Below are 19193 nucleotides of genomic sequence, written 5' to 3'. Positions count from 1 at the left end.
AAGGAAGATGTTTGTCTGAAATCCTTTGTAGCATATAAATAGAATTTTAGATCACGGACAAACGTCCAAATTGTGTAACAAACGTTCCTTCTATGAAACTGGATTCGGACACAAAGAAGGTACAACTATCTCCTGTTAATATTTTTGTTGGAAACAACCTTCGGAAGAAAACCAGGCTCAGTACGTAAAAACCACCTTATCTGCATGGACCAGATAGGGCGGAGAACACTGCAGAGCAGATAACTCAGAAACTCTTCTAGCAGAAGAAATTGCAACCTAAAACAAAACTTTCCAAGATAATAACTTAATATCTATGGAATGTAAGGGTTCAAACGGAACCCCTTGAAGAACTGAAAGAACTAGATTAAGACTCCAGGGAAGAGTCAAAGGTCTGTAAACAGGCTTGATTCTAACCAGAGCCTGAACAAACGCTTAAACGTCTGGCACAGCTGCCAGCCTTTTGTGAAAGTAAAACAGATAAAGCAGAGATCTGTCCCTTCAGAGAACTCGCAGAAAATCCTTTCTCCAAAACCTTCTTGTAGAAAAGGAAAGAATCTTAGGAAATTTTTATCTTGTTCCATGGGAATCCTTTAGATTCACACCAACAGATATATTTTTTCCATATTATTATGGTAAATTTTTCTAGTTACAGGCTTTCTAGCCTGAATAAGAGTATCTATTACAGAATCTGAAAACCAACGCTTTGATAAAATCAAGCGTTCAAACTCCAAGCAGTCAGTTGGAGGAAAACCAGATTCGGATGTTCGAATGGACCCTGAATAAGAAGGTCCTGTCCTCAAAGGTAGCTTCCATGGTGGAGCCGATGACACATTCACCAGGTCTGCATACCAAGTCCTGCGTGGCCACACAGGAACTATCAAGGTCACCGAAGCCCTCTCCAGATTGATCCTGGCTACCAGCCCTGGGAATGAGAGGAAACGGTGGAATACATAAGCTAGGTTGAAGATCCAAGGTGCTACTATTGTATCCAATAGAGTCGCCTTGGGATCCCTGGATTTGGACCCGTAACAAGGGACCATGAAGTTCTGACGAGAGGCCATCAGAACCAAGTCTGGAATGCCCCATAATTGAGTTATTTGGGCAAAGATTTCCAGATGGAGTTCCCACTCCCCCGGATGCTCCTCCTTCGCCAGGGAACTCCTTGTTACCCCCTGATGGTTGATATATGTAACAGTCGTCATGATAACCTGATTGAAACCTTATGAATTTGGCCTTTGCTAGTCGAGCCAAGCCTTGAGAGCATTGAATATCGCTCTCAGTTCCATTATGTTTATCGGGAGAAAGAGAGTCTTCCCGAAACCATAGACCCTGAGTTTTCAGGGGTTCCCAGACCGCGCCCCAGCCCACCAGACTGGCGTCGGTCGTGACAATGACCTATTCTGGTCTGCGGAAGCTCATTCCCTGTGACAGGTTGTCCAGGGTCAGCCACCAACGGAGTGAATCTCTGGTTATTTGATCTACTTGTATCGTCGGAGACAAGTCTGTATAATCCCCATTCCACAGTCTGAGCATGCCCAGGTGCAATGGTCTTAGATGAATTCGTGCAAAAGGAACTATGTCCATTGCCGCAAAACCATCAACCCTATTACTTCCATGGACTGCGCTATGGAAGGAAGAAGAACAGAATGAAGTACCTGACAAGAGCTTAGAAGTTTTGATTTTCTGGCCTCTGTCAGAAAAACCTTCATTTCTAAGGAAACTATTATTGTTCCCAAGAAGGGAACTCTTGTTGACGGGGACAGAGAACTTTTTTCTATTTTCACTTTCCACCTGTGAGATCTGAGAAAGGCTAGGACAATGTCCGTATGAGCCCTTGCTTTTGACAGAGACGACACTTGAATCAGGATGTCGTCCAAGTAAGGTACTACTGCAATGCCCCTTGGGTCTTAGCACCGCTAGAAGGGACCCTAGTACCCTTGTGAAAATCCTTGGAGCAGTGGCTAATCCGAATGGAAGTTGCCACAGGTAATGCTTGTCCAGAAAGGCGAACCTTAGGAACCGAAAATGTTCCTTGTGGATAGAATACGTAGGTACGCATCCTTTAAGTCCACCGTGGTCATGAATTGACCTTCCTGGATGGTAGGAAGGATCGTTCGAAAGGGTTTCCATTTCGAATGATGAAACCCCTAGAAACTTGTTAGAATCTTGAGATCTAAAATAGGTCTGAATGTTCCCTCTTTTTTTGGGAATTATGAACAGTTGGAGTAAAAACCCATCCCTTGTTCTCCTAATGGAACAGGATGAATCACTCCCATGCTTAACAGGTCTTCTACACAGTGTAAGAATGCCTGTTCGAAGATAATTGAGACCCGTGGAACCTTCCCCTTGGGAGTAGTTCCCTGAATTCCAGGAGATAACCTTGAGAAACTATTTCTAGCGCCCAAGGATCCTGAACATCTCTTGCCCCAGCCTGAGCAAAGAGAGAAAGTCTGCCCCCCACCAGATCCTTCCCAGATCGGGGGCCAACACTTCATGCTGTTTGTGTAGCAGCGGCAGGTGACCTTGGCCTGCTTACCCTTGTTCCAGCCTTGCATCGGCCTCCAGGCTGGCTTGGTTGAGAAGTATTTACCCTCTTGCTTAGAGGGTGTAGAATTTGAGGCTGGTCCGTTTCTGCGAAAGGGGACGAAAATTTGGCTTCTTCTTAGCCTTAAAAGACCTATCCAGAGGAAGGGCGTGGCCCTTTCCCCCAGTGATGCCTGAAATAATCTCTTTCAAGTCAGGGCCAAACAGTGTTTTACCCTTGGAAAGGGATGTTAAGCAAAAGCGCTCTGCGCGCCACGATAGCAAACCCTGAATTATTCGCTGCTAATCTAGCTAATTGCAAAGCGGCATCTAAAATAAAAAAGAGTTAGCCAATTTAAGAGCTTGAACTCTGTCCAAAACCTCCTCGTACGAAGATTCTTTATTAAGCGACTTTTCTAGTTCTTCGAACCAGAAACACGCAGCTGTAGTGACAGGAACAATGCATGAAATTGGTTGTAGAAGGTAACATTGCTGAACAAACATCTTTTTAAGCAAACCCTCTAACCTTTAATCCATAGGATCTTGAAAGCACAACTATCTTCTATAGGAATAGAAGTGCGTTTGTTTAGAGTAGAAACCGCCCCCCTCGACCTTGGGGACTGTATGCTATAAGTCCTTTCTGGGGTCGACTATAGGAACTAATTTCTTAAATATAGGGGGAGGACAAAGGGTATGCCGGGCCTTTCCCACTCCTTATTTACTATGTCCGCCACCCGCTTGGGTATAGGAAAAACATCGGGGGGCCACCGGAACCTCTAGGAACTTGTCCATCTTACCTAATTTCTCTGGAATGACCAAATTGTCACAATCATCCAGAGTAGATAATACCTCCTTAAGTAGTGCGTGGAGATGTTGAAATTTAAATTTAAAAGTTACAATATCAGGTTCTGCTTGTTGAGAAATTTTCTCTGAATCTGAAATTTTCTCCCTCAGACAAAACCTCCCTCCTGGCCCCTTCAGATAGGTGTGAGGGTATGTCAGAACAGATATCATCAGCGTCCTCTTGCTCTTCAGTGTTTAAAACAGAGCAATCACGCTTTCTCTGATAAGTAGGCATTTTGGGAAAAAAATGCATGCAATAGAATTATCCATTACAGCCATTAATTGTTGTATGGTAATAAGTATTGGCGCACTAGATGTACTAGGGGCCTCATGTGTGGGCAAAACTGGTGTAGACACAGAAGGGGATGATGCAGTACCATGCTTACCCCCCTCATTAGAGGAATCATCTTGGGCAATATCATATCTATGGCATTATTATCCCTACTTTGTTTGGACATTATGACACAAATATATCACATATATTTAAATGGGGAGACACATTGGCTTTCATACATATAGAACATCGTTATCTGATGGTTCAGACATGTTAAACAGGCTTAAACTTGTCAACAAAGCACAAAAAAAACGTTTTACAATAAAACCGTTACTGTCCCTTTAAATTTTAAACTGAACACACTTTATTACTGAATATGTGAAAAAGTATGAAGGAATTGTTCAAATTTCACCAAAATTTCACCACAGTAACTTAAAGCCTTAAAAGTATTGCACACCAAATTTGAAAGCTTTAACCCTTAAAATAACGGAACCGGAGCCGTTTTTACATTTAACCCCTATACAGTCCCAGGTATCTGCTTTGCTGAGACCCAACCAAGCCCAGAGGGGAATACGATACCAAATGATGCCTTCTATAAGCTTTTTCAGTGGTTCTTAGCTCCTCACACATGCATCTGCATGCCATGCTTTCCAAAAACAACTGCGCATTAAAGGCGCGAAAATGAGGCTCTGTCTATGACTAGAAAAGGCCCCCAGTGAAAAAGGTGTCCAATACAGTGCCTGCCGTTTTTATTAAAACAATCCCCAAGATTTAACAACTATTAAAAGTAATAATCTGCCAAATATACTTAGTAAAGTAATCGTTTTAGCCCAGAAAAATGTCTACCAGTTTTTTAAGCCCTAATGAAGCCCTTTATTCTTTTACTTAAACTAAGAAAATGGCTTACCGGTTCCCATAGGGAAAATGACAGCTTCCAGCATTACCGAGTCTTGTTAGAAATGTGTCATACCTCAAGCAGCAAAAGTCTGCTCACTGTTTCCCCCAACTGAAGTTAATTCCTCTCAACAGTCCTGTGTGGAAACAGCCATCGATTTTAGTAACGGTTGCTAAAATCATTTTCCTCTTACAAACAGAAATCTTCATCTCTTTTCTGTTTCAGAGTAAATAGTACATACCAGCACTATTTTAAAATAACAAACTCTTGATTGAAGAATAAAAACTACATTTAAACACCAAAAAACTCTAAGCCATCTCCGTGGAGATGTTGCCTGTACAACGGCAAAGAGAATGACTGGGGAAGGCGGAGCCTAGGAGGGATCATGTGACCAGCTTTGCTGGGCTCTTTGCCATTTCCTGTTGGGGAAGAGAATATCCCACAAGTAAGGATGACGCCGTGGACCGGACACACCTATGTTGGAGAAATGGCCCGTGTACACAGGCTTTAGGACTAGTTTACTATAAATGTCTAATATCTGCAAATAAAGAATGCATTGTAAAACAAATAGCCCAGAAACACATCCCATGAAAAGCCACTTGTGCCTATTTATCTTCTAACCATTGTTACTGCAGTGGCCAGCTAGGGGATGAATATAAATGAGTTTCATTTTGTAACGGATTGCAGAGACAGAACGACGCCGTTCACCGTCACAGGAGGAAGCAAAACAATCAATTGTAAGGGCTCAATTACAGGAGAAGCAAGCGCAATAAATTATGAAAGCAGAATTAAAGCGTGAGAAATTAAAATTTTGTTTTTAAAGGGATATAAAACACAAATGTTTTTCTCTCATGATTCAGATAGAGCATACAATTTTAAACAAATTTCTAATTAACTTATTTTTTCTTTGTTCTCAGTTTCTTTTGTTGAAAAGCAGGGACGTATGTTTAGGAGTCAGACCATTTCTGGAGCACTATATCGCAGCAGTTCTGTAAGAATGTCACCCATTTGCAAGAGTAATAGAGGGCAGCACTATTTCCTCCCATGTAATGCTGCACTTGCCTACCTAGGTATCTCTTCAACACAGAATATCATGGAAATTTGATCATTGGAAACATATTTTAAATAGTTTGTTCTGACTAAATCAAAAAATATTTTTTGGGGGTTTCATATCCCTTTAAAAGAGCATTAAAGTAAAAATGAGACTCTTATGATTTAGACACAACATGCTATTTTAAACAATTTTCCAATTTACTTATATTATCCAATCTACTTTATTCTCTTAGTATATTTTGTTGAAAAGCATACCTTGGTATGCTCATGGTGAGCAATGCACTAATGGTACCTAGCTACTGATTGTAGCAGCAAATATATGCCTGGTCACTGCCCACCCAATGTGTTCAGCTAGCTCCCAGTAGTGCATTGCTGCTCTTTCAACAAAGGATACCAAGAGAATTAAACAAAATTGATAAGATATTAACTGGAAAGTTATTTAAAAATGTATGTTCTATCTAAATCATAAAATCTGAGTTTCATGTACTTTTTACTTTCATTGTCAAACAAAATGTAGCAATCCATGCCCTAACCATAGTTTCAAAAGAAATTACACAATAATTTGAAATTTGTTATTGATTAAAAAGATAGATAATCCCTTTATTACCCATTCGCCAGTTTTGCATAAACACCACAAGTATATTAATATACATTTGACCTCTGTGATTGATTACCTTGTATCTAAGCCTCTGTAGACTGCCCCCCTTATTTCAGTTCTTTTTACAATCTTGCATTTTAGCTAATCAGTGCTGGTTCTTGCATAACCATTATCATTTCTCACAGGAATGAGCACAAGGTTATCTATATGGCACACATGAACTGCCACTATCTAGTTGTTGTGCAAGATTAAAAAAAACAAAAACACTGAGATAAGGTGCAGCCTGCAGGCGCTTAGGAACAGGCAAAGTTAGAGGTTATAAAGTATATTAAATATAACAATGTTGGTTGTGCAAAGCTGTGGAATGAGTAGTAAAGGCGATATCTATCTTTTTAAACAATAAAAAAAATAATCAAGTAGGCTGCCCCTTCAAATGGGACAGTTTATCCAAAAATGCTCTCCCCCTTTAATTGTTCCTAATGATCCATTTCACCTGCTGAAGTGTATTAAATTGTTTACAAGTAGCTCCTTTTACACTTATTTTGGCATTTGAAATAGCTGATTTAGCCGGTGGTATCCCAACCTATACTGAAAATTTTCTATATTGGAGTCTAAGCTATGTATAATCCTTCGTAAACACAGCCAGCAAAAAAAAAATACACTCCCAGTAGGGTGCAGGGTAGTTATGATAAATTTCCATTGTTCTCCGTAAGTATTGGGCTTTGGTTTACAGACAGATCAAAGATAAGTAAGAATGTGTGTACACAGAGTGATAACATAATGAGATCTGATATTACCTGCAAGCTCAACCCATTCAATAGGCTGTGGTTTAAACCTCTTAAGGACATATGACGGAATTTTTCCGTCATAAAACAATTGAGCAAAACAGAAAGCTGTGTCCTTAAAGGGTTTAAAACACAAAAACCAGCTACTTCATATACACAAATAAAGCTGAAAATGCAATTTCTCATACATTTTATACTCTGCAGCTGGTATAACAAGTTACAGAAAATATATTAATGGAAAAACAATTTTACAGTGTACTGTCCCTTTAAAAAAAAAAAAAAAAAAGCAGCACTGTATTTTAAAAATGTATACAACTTGTCGCCAGCTGATCACAAAGTAACCTGTAAAAAACCAATAGGTCTCTATTCTTTTGTTTTCAGCAGGTACACAAGCTGTTCATGAGTCATGCTTTGTGCGAGAGAGGTTTTGAAATCTTGAAGCAAGAGCTGCACAAAAGCCGATATTATGGGGGATGGAGAAACATATTGATCTTGAGACGGTTCCAAGGAAAAGGAAGAAACTGCAAAAATGAGTAACCCAGCGTACTTCCTGCATCACAGTATTCTTGTGCCAAAGGAGATTCAATCATGATGTTTTTATTTATTTTTTTATTATTCTTTTTTTTTCTGTTAAATGTATGACCAGTATTTATTTATGTGCATATAATAACAATGTAAACTACTTGTGCACAACATCTGTTCTGCATTTAGCGGGACTGTCACAGTTTGAGTCTTGCTGTCAGTTCTGCAGATCTCTCTGCTTTATAATAGACATGGTTTCCCGAAGTGAAATTGGGGAATGCTTAGCCACACCCCTTGTCTACTAGCCAACAACACCTGTCTAGGTATAAAACCCACAAACAAATGTATTTATCACATAGTTAAAGAGACAGTAAAGTCAAAATTAAACAGTCATTATTTAGATAGAGCATGCAATTGCAAACAACTTTCCAATTTACTTCTATTATCAAATTTGCTTAGTTCTCCTGGTATCCTTTATTAAAGAGTAACCCTATGCATGTGTCTATTGCAGTCTATAGTAGTAGTGTAAGTAACTATGTAGAGCATTGCTATAATCAATGTTGCAAACACTGCTACCAGATGGCTAAAGACACGCGCACGCTCCTGAGCTCACATATGAATGCTCTTTAACAAAGGATACCAAGAGAACTAAGCAAAATTGAGAACAGAAATAAATTGGAAAGTTGTTTAAAATGTCATGCTCTATCCAATCAATTTAAGTTTAATTTTTTACAGTTCCTTTAAAGTCTTATCCAGACTAGCAGCATAACTGCTGATACAAAGCTGAACACGACCTGGCTATATACATATGCAGATTCTGATTTTCTCTGTGGCCATGTTCAGCTCCGTGTCTGAGATTAACTATGTTTTTAACCCCTTTGTGTAGGCAAGCAACACTGCAATAAGAAAATAACCGATTAGCTGCTTTATGTCCCTTTACTATCATTTTCTTACTGTTCCTTCATCATCCCTTTAGAACATGTATGGACAACTAGTGGCCCGTTGGCACATGTGGCCCTCGGGACTTCTAATGGGTAGGAAAGCAGATGACATCACGAGTTGGCCTGCAAATGGCTTCCTATCACAAAAGGCTCACTAGTTGGATTCAACAGACTGTCAATGCTATTCAGCAGAGTGCATAGATGCAGCCCAGATCATGATGTCATCGGTGGGTGGAGCTTGGCAGCCATTTCAAATCGGCCAGAAACAATATTAATTTTAAAGTAACTTTTTTACCCTTCCTGCTGCATGATATAGAAAGGGGTGCAGGAGGCTATTTGCAGCTTAATCTAAGGTAAGACTTTAAGATGACTAAGGCGTAGACTGTCCCTTTAAGCCACAGTAAGTTACTTAGTAGTTAAACAATACAATCTTTTGAAATGTATACAGTTATAGCAAACGCCACTGCTTTGTTTAGCAATGGCAAGTAGGTAGTCTGCAGCTCACGTGAGTTGCACTTGTATTGAAAATGGCCAGGACTCAAGGGACACTCAAATTAAAAACTTTTATGATGCAGATAGAGAAGGCAATTTTAAACAACTATCCAATTTACTTTTATTAACAAAATGTGCAGTCCTTATTATATTTACACGTTGAGTCACCAGCTACTACTGGGCCTGTGCAAGAACTCATAGAATATACGTATATGCATTTGTGATTGGCTGATGGCTGTCACATGATACAGGGGGAGAGGAAAGACCCATAACTGACATTTTTCAGAAAAAAAATCTACCAGTCATTTGAAGTTCAGACTAAGTGTTTGCTATTGCATTGTCTTTTTATCAAGCATTTGTTGATTATGCAAATAAAGTGTATTTACTAGTCCTTTAAAGGGACACTGAACCCAAAAAAAAAAATTATTTTGTGATTCCGATAGAGCATGCAACTTTAAGCAACTTTCTAATTTACTCCTATTATGAATTTTTCTTCGTTCTCTTGCTATCTTTATTTGAAAAAGAAGGCATCTAAGCTAAGGAGCTAGCCAATTTTTGGTTAAGACCCATAACAGCACTTTATTATTGGTGGGTGAATTTATCCACCAATCAGCAAGAACAACCCAGGTTGTTCACCAAAAATGGGCCGGCATCTAAACTTACATTCTTGCTATTCAAAATAAAGATACAAAGAGAATGAAGAAAAAATTGATAATAGGAGTAAATTAGAAAGTTGCTTAAAATTGCATGTTCTATCTGAATCACAAAAGAAAAAAAGTGGGTTCAGTGTCCCTTTAAGGCTTCTAATCTAATGATCTGCGACTCACACGTGTTAGAAAGTTGTCCCATCATTACTTTAGAAGAAAAAATAGCATTTTAATTGGTTAAATTTTACATTTGCAGAGCAATTAGGAGTCAAAATTCCCTACAAAATGTCAAGGAAAGTATAGATTTTTTTTGGGCTTACTTTATCACAAATCAAGGTAGCTAGCTGTGCTAGGTGAGATAATTACTGCCAGGTTTAATTTTGCTCCAGGCAACTAATGCTGTCAATGAGAAGGCAAAATAAATCAGATTAACAGGCAGGCAGCAAAGTATGGAAATCTTCACGGAGAGAGAGAAAAAATCCAACCTGAATGCATAATCTGCGCTATCAAAGGTGCCACCCACTTAGTACCCAAAGAAGCACAATTCTAAAACTTTCAGAATCAGCTGCAGAATGTTTCATTTACAGTCATCTGGCAGTGCTTAGCAGAACAGACATTTCTTAAATATTCCTAAACCTGGCAAACTCTGCAGCAGACGGAGGGGAATTCTCAACGTCATGTCTATAAAAAAAAATCCATTTGCACATGATTTTATATGAAATCCCAAAATCCGCTAATATCTCATGAAATGTGCATATTGTTTATTGGAAATGCTAAATGAAATAAATGACATAGGGACTGTATATTTAATGCACAGATTTTTATCACAATTTTTATCCTATTTTTTCCTTACAACAGATCGTTTATTTTATTAAACATCTATAAAGAAAGGAAAGATTTTAAAATCATTTAAAAAGGACATAACAGAGCAATTTTAAACAACTCTGAAATAATCTTCTATTATCAAATGCGCTTCTTTCTCTTTGTATCCTTTGTTGAAGGAGCAGTAATGTACTACTAGGAGTTAGCTAAACACATAGATTGAGCCAGTGACAAGAGTCATATATGTGCAGCCACCAATCAACAGCTAGCTCCCAGTAGTACATTGCTGCTCCTAAGCCTTCCTCTTTTAACCCCTTAACGACCAAAGACGTGCCAGGAACGTCCTACAAAAACAGACCCTTAACGACCAAGGACGTTCCTGGCACGTCCTCTGGTGTTTCAAGTGGTGGAAGCAATCCTGATTGCTTCCAGCTGCTTTTATGGTATTGCAGTGATGCCTCGATATTGAGGCATCCTGCAATACCATTTTTTTACAAACCGATGCAGAGAGCCACTCTCTGGCCCTCTCTGCACCGGTAGCGATGGAGCCGATCGTTGGTGGGAACATTAGCAGGGAGGCGGCTCATCGCTACCCGCATCCGGTTCCTGTATGTGCAATGCAGCTACACTACAGAAAAATGCAATAAAAAAAAAAAATTGTACCAAAGATGGCGGCAAATAGGTAGCGTAGCGGGGGGAGGGTTAGAGAGCTGTTTGGGGGAGATCAGGGAGGTTGGGGGCTAAGGGGGGGGTCCATCAGAGCTACACAATTATTTAAAAAAGCCTTTTAATTTTAGTACTGGCAGACTTTCTGCCAGTACTTAAGATGGCGGGAACAATTGTGGGGTGGCGGAGGGAAATGAGCTGTTTGGGAGGGATCAGGGGGTGGGATGTGTCAGGTGGGAGGCTCATCTCTACACTAATGCTAAAATTAACCCTGCAAGCTCCCTACAAGCTAGCTAATTAACTCCTTCACTGGTGGGCATAATACAAGTGTGGTGCGCAGCAGCATTTAGCGGCCTTCTAATTGCCAAAAAACAACGCCAAAGCCATATACGTCTGCTATTTCTGAGCAAAGGGAATCCCAGAGAAGCATTTACAACCATTTGTGCCATAATTGCACAAGCTGTTTGTAAATAATTTCAGTGAGAAACTTAAAATTGTGAAAAATGTAACAATTGTTTTTAATTTGATCGCATTTGGCGGTGAAATGGTGGCATGAAATATACCAAAATGCGCCTAGATCAGTACTTGGGGGTGTCTACTACACTACACTAAAATTAACCCTACACGCTCCCTACAAGCTCCCTAATTAACCCCTTCACTGCTGGGCATAATACACCTGTGGCGCGCAGCGGCATTTAGCCGCCTTCTAATTACCATAAAGCAATACCAAAGCCCTATATGTCTGCTATTTCTGAACAAAGGGGATCCCAGAGAAGCATTTACAACCATTTATGCCATAATTGCACAAGCTGTTTGTAAATAATTTCACTGAGAAACCTAAAGTTTGTGAAAAAGTGAAGGTTTTTTTTTTTATTTGATCGCATTTGGCAGTGAAATGGTGGCATAAAATATACCAAAATGGGCCTAGATCAATACTTTGGGTTGTCTACTAAAAAAAAATATATATATACACATGTCAAGGGATATTCAGGTATTCCTGACAGATATCAGTGTTTCAATGTAACTAGAGCTAATTTTGAGAGAGAAAAAAATGGTTTGGAAATAGCAAAGTGCTACTTGTATTTATGCAAAAAAAAAGCAAAGAACATGTAAACATTGGGTATTTCGAAACTCAGGACAAAATTTAGAAACTATATAGCATAGGAGTTTTTTTGGTGGTTGTAGATGTGTAAGATTTTGGGGGTCAGTTAGAAAAAGTGTGTTTTCTTCCATTTTGTCATCATATCATTTATATATAGTAAATTATAAGATATGATGAAAATAATGGTATCTTTAGAAAGTCCATTTAATGGCGAGAAAAACGGTATATAATGTGTGTGGGTACAGTAAATGAGTAAGAGGAAAATTACAGCTAAACACAAACACCACAGAAATGTAAAAATAGCCTTGGTCCCAGACGGTCAACATATGGAAAAGTGGTCTGGTCACGAAGGGGTTAATAAAGGAAGTTAGATCAAAGAAATAAATTGGAAAATCTTTAAGAGTATTCCATGTCTAAATGATGAAAGGAAATGTTTGAATCATGAAAGAAAATGTTTAGATTTAACACAGATAGATCATACAATTTTATTACCAAAATTTTCATTCTTTTCTTGTTATACTTTGTTGAAAAGCAGGAAGCTAAATTCAGCAGTGAGCACGTTTTGGGTTTGATGTCCCTTTAACACAGGCATTTTCTTAATATAATTTACAAAGTTACGCAAATCAAGCACAGTACAGAGATAGGGCCATTAAAAACCGTGCAGGAATTCATTTGAAAAGTCTACTATGCTGTAGCCAATTACAAATAAATATGAATAATGAGAAGGATAATTATCCATATTCTTCTAATATTACTATTTTATTTAAACACATTATTTCCAGTATTTAATTAGTATTTCATGCCAACAATTTCAAGCCTGTTCATCTAAATGCTGAAATCAGAAGGCTATCACTTTCTAATAGCAACTGTAAAACTGTCCCCGGTGTCCTATTTCCATGTGACCAAATCATTACTAAAGGGACGCCCCAGCTATATAAAAACCACTACACTAATTACTAGGGAGGGCTTCTGCAAGCTCATTAATGGTTTCACCATGAACAAATACATTTAATATAAATATATTACAATTTGACATTAAAGGGGAACCTAAACCCAAATGTTTTCTTTCATGATTCAGATAGAACATGTGCTTTTAAACAACTTTCTAATTTACTCCTATTAGCAATTTGTCTTCGTTCTCTTGGTATCTTTATTTGAAAAGCAGGACTGTAAGCTTAGGAGACGGCCCATTTTTAGTTCAGCACCTGGGTTGCGCTTGCTGATTGGTGGTTGAAACGTGTTTTAAAGTCACAACTTATACAGCAGAAACTTAAAAAAAAAACTGCTTCTGACTTGAAGAAATATTAAAGATTAAAGGGACATTAAACCCAAAATTTTTCTTTCATGATTCAGATTGAGAATACCATTTTAAACAACTTTCTAATTTACTTCTTTTATCTAATTTGCTTCATTCTCTTGATATTCTTTCCTGAAAAGCATATCTAGATAGGCTCAGTAGCTTCTGATTGGTGGGCTGCACATAGATGCCTCATGTGATTGGCTCACCCATGTGCATTGCTATTTCTTTAGAAAAAGATATCTAAAGAATGAACCAAATTAGATAATAGAAGTAAATTGGAATGTTGTTTAAAATTGTATTTTCTATCTGAATCATGAAATAATTTTTTTGGGTTTAATGTCCCTTTAAATACATTTTATAGGCGTAGTATTGAGGTTCTTTCCTCTAGTCATGGGTTCTGCCATATTAAAATCTATATCTCACTACGTTCCAGTGCTGACTTATTTGCAACTCTCCTTCACATACCTGCAGTGTAAATGGCAGCTCCCATGATTAAAGGGAGGGGAATGAAAGGTGTTTAGTGTCCTTTAAAACAGACTTTCTAATGCAAAATTATGCTATCTAAAAACCAATATAGAACATGTGGCTTTTGCAGTACTGATCCCACAAAAACAGAATTTATGTTTACCTGATAAATTACTTTCTCCAACGGTGTGTCCGGTCCACGGCGTCATCCTTACTTGTGGGATATTCTCTTCCCCAACAGGAAATGGCAAAGAGCCCAGCAAAGCTGGTCACATGATCCCTCCTAGGCTCCGCCTTCCCCAGTCATTCGACCGACGTAAAGGAGGAATATTTGCATAGGAGAAATCATATGATACCGTGGTGACTGTAGTTAAAGAAAATAAATTATCAGACCTGATTAAAAAAACAGGGCGGGCCGTGGACCGGACACACCGTTGGAGAAAGTAATTTATCAGGTAAACATAAATTCTGTTTTCTCCAACATAGGTGTGTCCGGTCCACGGCGTCATCCTTACTTGTGGGAACCAATACCAAAGCTTTAGGACACGGATGATGGGAGGGAGCAAATCAGGTCACCTAGATGGAAGGCACCACGGCTTGCAAAACCTCTCTCCCAAAAATAGCCTCAGAAGAAGCAAAAGTATCAAATTTGTAAAATTTAGTAAAAGTGTGCAGTGAAGACCAAGTCGCTGCCTTACATATCTGATCAACAGAAGCCTCGTTCTTGAAGGCCCATGTGGAAGCCACGGCCCTAGTGGAATGAGCTGTGATTCTTTCAGGAGGCTGCCGTCCGGCAGTCTCGTAAGCCAATCTGATGATGCTTTTAAGCCAAAAAGAGAGAGAGAGGAAGAAGTTGCTTTTTGACCTCTCCTTTTACCAGAATAAACCACAAACAAGGAAGATGTTTGTCTGAAATCCTTAGTAGCATCTAAATAGAATTTTAGAGCACGAACCACATCCAAATTGTGCAACAAACGTTCCTTCTTTGAAACTGGATTCGGACACAAAGAAGGCACGACTATCTCCTGGTTAATGTTTTTGTTAGAAACAACTTTCGGAAGAAAACCAGGTTTAGTACGCAAAACCACCTTATCTGCATGGAACACCAGATAAGGAGGAGAACACTGCAGAGCAGATAACTCTGAAACTCTTCTAGCAGAAGAAATTGCAACCAAAAACAAAACTTTCCAAGATAATAACTTAATATCTACGGAATGTAAGGGTTCAAACGGAACCCCCTGAAGAACTGAAAGAACTAAATTGAGACTCCAAGGAGGAGTCAAAGGTTTGTAAACAGGCTTGATTCTAACCAGAGCCTGAACAAAAGCTTGAACATCTGGCACAGCCGCCAGCTTTTTGTGAAGTAAAACAGATAAAGCAGAAATCTGTCCCTTCAAAGAACTTGCAGATAATCCTTTCTCCAAACCTTCTTGAAGAAAGGATAGAATCTTAGGAATTTTTATCTTGTTCCATGGGAATCCTTTAGATTCACACCAACAGATATATTTTTTCCATATTTTATGGTAGATTTTTCTAATTACAGGCTTTCTGGCCTGAACAAGAGTATCAATGACAGAATCTGAGAACCCTCGCTTTGATAAAATCAAGCGTTCAATCTCCAAGCAGTCAGTTGGAGTGAGGCCAGATTCGGATGTTCGAACGGACCTTGAACAAGAAGGTCCTGTCTCAAAGGTAGCTTCCATGGTGGAGCCGATGACATATTCACCAGGTCTGCATACCAAGTCCTGCGTGGCCACGCAGGAGCTATCAAGATCACCGATGCCCTCTCCTGATTGATCCTGGCTACCAGCCTGGGGATGAGAGGAAACGGTGGGAATACATAAGCTAGGTTGAAGGTCCAAGGTGCTACTAGTGCATCTACTAGAGTCGCCTTGGGATCCCTGGATCTGGACCCGTAGCAAGGAACCTTGAAGTTCTGACGAGAGGCCATCAGATCCATGTCTGGAATGCCCCACAATTGAGTAATTTGGGCAAAGATTTCCGGATGGAGTTCCCACTCCCCCGGATGAAATGTCTGACGACTCAGAAAATCCGCTTCCCAATTTTCCACTCCTGGGATGTGGATTGCAGACAAGTGGCAGGAGTGAGTCTCCGCCCATTGAATGATTTTGGTCACTTCTTCCATCGCCAGGGAACTCCTTGTTCCCCCTTGATGGTTGATATACGCAACAGTCGTCATGTTGTCTGATTGAAACCGTATGAATTTGGCCTTTGCTAGCTGAGGCCAAGCCTTGAGAGCATTGAATATCGCTCTCAGTTCCAGAATATTTATCGGGAGAAGAGATTCTTCCCGAGACCAAAGACCCTGAGCTTTCAGGAGTTCCCAGACCGCGCCCCAGCCCACCAGACTGGCGTCGGTCGTGACAATGACCCACTCTGGTCTGCGGAAGCTCATCCCCTGTGACAGGTTGTCCAGGGTCAGCCACCAACGGAGTGAATCTCTGGTCCTCTGATCTACTTGTATCGTCGGAGACAAGTCTGTATAATCCCCATTCCACTGACTGAGCATGCACAGTTGTAAAGGTCTCAGATGAATTCGCGCAAAAGGAACTATGTCCATTGCCCGCGACCATCAAACCTATTACTTCCATGCACTGCGCTATGGAAGGAAGAGGAACAGAATGAAGTACTTGACAAGAGCTTAGAAGTTTTGATTTTCTGGCCTCTGTCAGAAAAATCCTCATTTCTAAGGAGTCTATTATTGTTCCCAAGAAGGGAACTCTTGTTGACGGAGATAGAGAACTTTTTTCTACGTTCACTTTCCACCCGTGAGATCTGAGAAAGGCCAGGACAATGTCCGTATGAGCCTTTGCTTGTGGTAGGGACGACGCTTGAATCAGTATGTCGTCCAAGTAAGGTACTACTGCAATGCCCCTTGGTCGTAGCACCGCTAGAAGGGACCCTAGTACCTTTGTGAAAATTCTTGGAGCAGTGGCTAATCCGAATGGAAGTGCCACAAACTGGTAATGCTTGTCCAGAAAGGCGAACCTTAGGAACCGATGATGTTCCTTGTGGATAGGAATATGTAGATACGCATCCTTTAAATCCACCGTGGTCATGAATTGGCCTTCCTGGATGGAAGGAAGAATTGTCCGAATAGTTTCCATTTTGAACGATGGAACCTTGAGAAACTTGTTTAGGATCTTGAGATCTAAGATTGGTCTGAATGTTCCCTCTTTTTTGGGAACTATGAACAGATTGGAGTAGAATCCCATCCCTTGTTCTCCTAATGGAACAGGATGAATCACTCCCATTTTTAACAGGTCTTCTACACAATGTAAGAATGCCTGTCTTTTTATGTGGTCTGAAGACAATTGAGACCTGTGGAACCTCCCCCTTGGGGGAAGCCCCTTGAATTCCAGAAGATAACCTTGGGAGACTATTTCTAGCGCCCAAGGATCCAGAACATCTCTTGCCCAAGCCTGAGCGAAGAGAGAAAGTCTGCCCCCCACCAGATCCGGTCCCGGATCGGGGGCCAACATCTCATGCTGTCTTGGTAGCAGTGGCAGGTTTCTTGGCCTGCTTACCTTTGTTCCAGCCTTGCATTGGCCTCCAGGCTGGCTTGGCTTGAGAAGTATTACCCTCTTGCTTAGAGGATGTAGCACTTGGGGCTGGTCCGTTTCTGCGAAAGGGACGAAAATTTGGTTTATTTTTAGCCTTGAAAGACCTATCCTGAGGAAGGGCGTGGCCCTTACCCCCAGTGATATCAGAAATAATCTCTTTCAAGTCAGGGCCAAACAGCGTTTTCCCCCTTGAAAGGTATGTTAAGCAATTTGTTCTTGGAAGACGCATCCGCTGACCAAGATTTTAGCCAAAGCGCTCTGCGCGCCACAATAGCAAACCCTGAATTTTTCGCCGCTAATCTAGCCAATTGCAAAGTGGCGTCTAAAGTAAAAGTTAGCCAATTTGAGAGCATGAATTCTGTCCATAATCTCCTCATAAGAAGAATCTTTATTGAGCGACTTTTCTAGTTCATCGAACCAGAAACACGCTGCTGTAGTGACAGGAACTATGCATGAAATTGGTTGTAGAAGGTAACCTTGCTGAACAAACATCTTTTTAAGCAAACCCTCTAATTTTTTATCCATAGGATCTTTGAAAGCACAACTATCTTCTATAGGGATAGTAGTGCGTTTGTTTAGAGTAGAAACCGCCCCCTCGACCTTGGGGACTGTCTGCCATAAGTCCTTTCTGGGGTCGACCATAGGAAACAATTTCTTAAATATAGGGGGGAGGGACAAAAGGTATGCCGGGCCTTTCCCATTCTTTGTTTACAATGTCCGCCACCCGCTTGGGTATAGGAAAAGCTTCGGGGGGCACCGGGACCTCTAGGAACTTGTCCATCTTACATAATTTCTCTGGGATGACCAAATTCTCACAATCATCCAGAGTAGATAACACCTCCTTAAGCAGAGCGCGGAGATGTTCCAATTTAAATTTGAATGTAATCACATCAGGTTCAGCTTGTTGAGAAATTTTCCCTGAATCTGAAATTTCTCCCTCAGACAAAACCTCCCTGGCCCCCTCAGACTGGTGTAGGGGCACTTCAGAACCAATATCATCAGCGTCCTCATGCTCTTCAGTATTTTCTAAAACAGAGCAGTCGCGCTTTCGCTGATAAGTGGGCATTTTGGCTAAAATGTTTTTGATAGAATTATCCATTACAGCCGTTAATTGTTGCATAGTAAGGAGTATTGGCGCACTAGATGTACTAGGGGCCTCCTGTGTGGGCAAGACTGGCGTAGACGAAGGAGGGGATGATGCAGTACCATGCTTACTCCCCTCACTTGAGGAATCATCTTGGGCATCATTTTCTCTAAATTTTGTGTCACATAAATCACATCTATTTAAATGAGAAGGAACCTTGGTTTCCCCCACATACAGAACATAGTCTATCTGATAGTTCAGACATGTTAAACAGGCATAAACTTGATAACAAAGTACAAAAAACGTTTTAAAATAAAACCGTTACTGTCACTTTAAATTTTAAACTGAACACACTTTATTACTGAAAATGTGAAAAAGTATGAAGGAATTTCACCACAGTGTCTTAAAGCCTTAAAAGTATTGCACACCAAATTTGAAAGCTTTAACTCTAAAAATAACGGAACCGGAGCCGTTTTTATATTTAACCCCTATACAGTCCCTGGTATCTGCTTTGCTGAGACCCAACCAAGCCCAAAGGGGAATACGATACCAAATGACGCCTTCTGTAAGCTTTTTCTATGTATCTGAGCTCCTCAC

General features: G+C 40.2%; 1 protein-coding gene across 3 annotated transcripts in view; it reads right to left on the bottom strand.

The window, feature by feature from the left end:
• PRKCA (protein kinase C alpha) overlaps window positions 1–19193 on the bottom strand; it is an 897250-nt gene that overhangs the window by 788877 nt on the left and 89180 nt on the right. The gene's annotated exons all lie outside the window — the stretch shown is intronic.

Source organism: Bombina bombina, chromosome 1 (assembly GCF_027579735.1).
Source record: "Bombina bombina isolate aBomBom1 chromosome 1, aBomBom1.pri, whole genome shotgun sequence".
NCBI classification, from domain to species: domain Eukaryota; kingdom Metazoa; phylum Chordata; class Amphibia; order Anura; family Bombinatoridae; genus Bombina; species Bombina bombina.
Note: the sequence above shows the minus strand (reverse complement) of the source record. Positions and strands in the feature narration are given on the sequence as shown.